Source organism: Sceloporus occidentalis, unplaced genomic scaffold, assembly GCF_023333645.1.
Source record: "Sceloporus occidentalis isolate IW3139 unplaced genomic scaffold, rSceOcc1.0.p SCAF_337, whole genome shotgun sequence".
Classification (NCBI taxonomy): domain Eukaryota; kingdom Metazoa; phylum Chordata; class Lepidosauria; order Squamata; family Phrynosomatidae; genus Sceloporus; species Sceloporus occidentalis.
Genome location: NW_028317317.1, coordinates 224,362 through 229,039, shown reverse-complemented (window position 1 = coordinate 229,039; position 4,678 = coordinate 224,362). Strand labels below are relative to the sequence as shown.

The 4,678-nt window shown below is 58.4% G+C and overlaps 1 pseudogene; it reads right to left on the bottom strand.

Annotated features, from left to right (window-relative positions):
* Positions 1 to 516: 516 nt before the first annotated feature.
* On the bottom strand, positions 517 to 2,904 carry LOC149274297 (AP-5 complex subunit zeta-1 pseudogene; annotated as a pseudogene).
* Between the last annotated feature and the right edge of the window lie 1,774 nt (positions 2,905 to 4,678).

The window sequence follows — 4,678 nt, the reverse complement described above, 5'->3', positions numbered from 1 at the left end:
GAAATACATCGATATCCCGAGGACCCCCACAGAGGGTATTTATTTAGCAGACATGCGCAGCACACTGCCGTAGTCTGATACTTGCAGATTAAATCCCTTATTGAATGTTTTCCATGAGATATATATATACACATATATATATATATATACACACACACATATATATATATTCATATAGGGGGCAGCAGGAAAGGGGGCGCCGTACGAGGCATTATCAGGGCTGAGAATGGGGCCCCACAGGCTTTACACAGCAATCAACATCTGGGGCCCCCAGCACAAGACTCGCGTGGTAATACTGCCACCTAGCGGAGAACAGGGCATGCATGGCACCGGCAGCCATCTATAGACATTAACCCTTCACGTCACCTGTATGATTACATTTATAGCAGTAACCCACGTCTGTGCAGAGAGACCCTCACAGAAACCATTCTAAAAATAGATTGTGCCTAGCAGCCAGCTGGAAATACCCCGCAGGGAGCAACTCACTGGCCGCTCCCTCCTCCAGCATAGCCCGGCTCACTCGTCTTTCTGCAGGAGGCGGCTGGTGGCGCGCAGCGCGAGCGGCAGAGAGGAGCACACGTTGCGGTGATAGCTGGCACGCCTCACATCCGGGGAGGGCGTCAGCACAAACTGGGCCACGCTCGGCACTTTGAGAAGCCTCAGGAGCTCCGTGGCGCGGACAAGGATCTGCTCGCTGTCTTCTTCTCCATATGCAGAGATCATGGCTGAGCTCTGCAAACAGGAGCACATCTTGGTCAGGTATAGAGACACCCTGGGGATCAGGTCCTGGCTCCGGGATGCCAGCTTAGCAAGCGTTGTCATAAGCGTGGTGATAATACGTGGGGAGGCCACAGGAGCGGCCCCCATCCCACGAACTTGCGTGATCTCGAAAAGCAAAGCTTCCAGAACCTCGAAGAACCTGTTGACCTGCTCCACGGTGCAGCGCCTGTCATAGGAGACAGACAGATACTCGCCGATGGCCCACACCACGTGCGTGAAGAAGGGCTCCTTGCTCTGGACGTGGCTGACCGTCCCAACGAACTCCAGCAGCTCCCGGGAAAGTTCCACAACCACAGAAGGATGCGAGCGGCAGAGGCGAGGAACGTAAGAGCTCAGGAGCCGCTGAACCTGGGCCTGGAACTCGGCCGACTCGTAGAGGTCCCCGCTGCGTTGCAGAAACGTCAGAACCAACGTATTTATCAGAGGCCCGTCGGCAAACGTCATTACGGTGCGGGCGTACTGCCGGAGGAGACACGGCACGATCTGCACGCACTGCCGGACACGAGCAGACGCGCACGTATCAGCCAAGACCTTCCGTAAGCGAGAGAAGCCTTCCGGCGGTGGCCTCGACCAGGCCTCGTTCCGCAGGAGGTACTGGAACATCCCTTTGTAGGCTGGGTGACGGGAGGCCTCTGCAGAGCTATGGGGGGCCACGCTGGGATCCACAATGCATTTCTCCGATGGCGAGGCAGAGCTGCGCTGGATCTCCAACGCGCCCGCGAGGCACGGCAGGTCAAGCAGACAATGAAGCATCTCAACAGCGGAATCCGAGACGACGAGAGACGGAAGCAACGCCACGAACTCCGAGACGAGAGGAGGGCCGTTCCACGCCACAAACTTCAGGAGGCCGGGAAAGCTCTCTCTAAACGCATCGACGTTCTCTGCCAGGAAGCAGCGGTTATCGCGGCAGAACCGGACAAACTGAAAAGCAAAGAGCGGGCGGTGAAAGAGCTCAGCCGGGACCTTGGAGAATAAGTGTCTGTACACGGCTTCTGAGTCCACGGCAGCCGCTTCGCTGTGATTCAGGAAGAACTGAGCGACGGGAAGCAGAGCGCTGGCCAGAGAGGGGTCCGCGCAGAGCCGTCCGTGCAGGATCTTCAGGAGGGGGAGGGTGCGGTACATGTAGGTCACGTCCTGCTTACACATGACGTCCATTAAGGTCACGGCTTCCACCAGGCAGGCTTTCTGCAGATCCGCGTCTCTCTTTTTGAGGGGCTTCCGGTTGCTCTGCTCCACCAGCCGCAGGCAGTATTCAAACGCCTTCTCTCGGAGCCTCTCTCGTGGAGGGAGCAAGCGGCTGGACGTAGAGGAGGCAGAGACCATGGAGATCACGGAGCCGTCGACCTCAGACCTGTCGTCGGAGCAGGCGGCCGACGTGGCGGTGCCGTAATGCAGCAGCCAGCTCCGCAGCACGGAGAAGCCGTACACGTTCAGCCACTGCTCCTCGGTGTAATGCTGACTGCAGCTCAGCACCGTGAAGAAGTCCGTGGCCACCGTGCCATCCACCTCGGTGACCAGCCCTGGTTGTTTGGTGCGGGAGCCGGAGAAGAACCCCCCCGATGCCTGGGACACAGCTTGGTGCACGCTGGTGTATCGCAGCCAATCAGCAAGCTTCTTATTCACCACGTTAACCTGATCTTCCTCCAGGCTGTCGGGCTGGACGCTGGCGGCTCTCAATAGGAGTGGGAGGAGAGGTCTTAGACTGTGGCCCTCGGGGGGCCGAGCTTCCATGGCGTGGCACAGGCGCTGCCCGGCAGAGGCCACTTCCGCCAGGTTGCCCTGGGCCAGCATCACCGAGGCCCCCATGCCAGTGGGCTTCCTGTCCTCCCAGGAGAGGCTGAGGTGGGGACACGGGGCCAGGTCACACAGGATGGCCGCACACAATGCCTGGATCTGCCCCGGGGCCCCCGGCGAGCTCAGGATCTCCTGTAACTGCCCCAGGAAGGCCGGCTCCAGCTTCCTGCCCTTCGTGCTGGAGGCAAGAATCAGGTACAGCCTCCGCAGGGAGTCCAGTGTGGCGGAGCCCAGCTCAGGGGCCACAGCCTGACTGCAGAACCGGAGCAGCTCGGCATCGGCCAGCTCCCGGGCCTGCCGGAGAAGCCCCTCGGCCGCCGAACTCAACATCCTCGAAAAGCTGCTCACTTCCGCATTCCGGGTCAGCAGCAGTTGCTTCCCCAGCAGCCCGACGCGAAGGTTCCGAGGGAGAGGGGGGAGGAAATGGTCTGAGCTGCCAGGAAGTGGGCGTAGTCTCGGCTTTCCCATCGACCATCGCGGCATTTACATTGAATTCCTCAGAGAGACCCGTCAGCCGGGACCATGGAGACCCCGGGGGTGAGAGATCAGGAGGGGCGCAATCACCGGCATGGGGCATGCCTGCAGCACATTGCACCTCTGCCAGATACAACCAGTCTGCAGCACATTACACCTCTACCCGATACACCCAGCCTGCAGCACATTACACCCTTACCCGATACACCCAGCCTGCAGCACATTACCACCGAATCTGACAGACATCCTACAGCACATTACACCTCTACCCGATACACCCAGCCTGCAGCACATTACACCTCTACCCGAAACACACACAGCCTGCAGCACATTACACCTCTACCCGATACACGCAGCCTGCAGCACATTACACCTCTACCCGATACACCCAGCCTGCAGCACATTACACCTCTACCCGATACACCCAGCCTGCAGCACATTACACCTCTACCCGATACACGCAGCCTGCAGCACATTACACGTCTACCCGATACACGCAGCCTGCAGCACATTACACCTCTACCCGATACACCCAGCCTGCAGCACATTACACCTCTACCCGATACACGCAGCCTGCAGCACATTACACCTCTACCCGATACACGCAGCCTGCAGCACATTACACCTCTACCCGATACACCCAGCCTGCAGCACATTACACCTCTACCCGATACACGCAGCCTGCAGCACATTACACGTCTACCCGATACACGCAGCCTGCAGCACATTACACCTCTACCCGATACACGCAGCCTGCAGCACATTACACCTCTACCCGATACACCCAGCCTGCAGCACATTACACCTCTACCCGATACACGCAGCCTGCAGCACATTACACCTCTACCCGATACACGCAGCCTGCAGCACATTACACCTCTACCCGATACACGCAGCCTGCAGCACATTACACCTCTACCCGACACACGCAGCCTGCAGCACATTACACCTCTACCCGACACACGCAGCCTGCAGCACATTACACCTCTACCCGATACACCCAGCCTGCAGCACATTACACCCTTACCCGATACACCCAGCCTGCAGCACATTACACCTCTACCCGATACACGCAGCCTGCAGCACATTACACGTCTACCCGATACACGCAGCCTGCAGCACATTACACCTCTACCCGATACACCCAGCCTGCAGCACATTACACCTCTACCCGATACACCCAGCCTGCAGCACATTACACCTCTACCCGACACACGCAGCCTGCAGCACATTACACCTCTACCCGATACACCCAGCCTGCAGCACATTACACCCTTACCCGATACACCCAGCCTGCAGCACATTACACCTCTACCCGAAACACACACAGCCTGCAGCACATTACACCTCTACCCGATACACGCAGCCTGCAGCACATTACACCTCTACCCGATACACCCAGCCTGCAGCACATTACACCTCTACCCGATACACGCAGCCTGCAGCACATTACACCTCTACCCGATACACCCAGCCTGCAGCACATTACACCTCTACCCGACACACGCAGCCTGCAGCACATTACACCTCTACCCGATACACCCAGCCTGCAGCACATTACACCTCTACCCGATACACGCAGCCTGCAGCACATTACACCTCTACCCGATACACGCAGCCTGCAGCACAT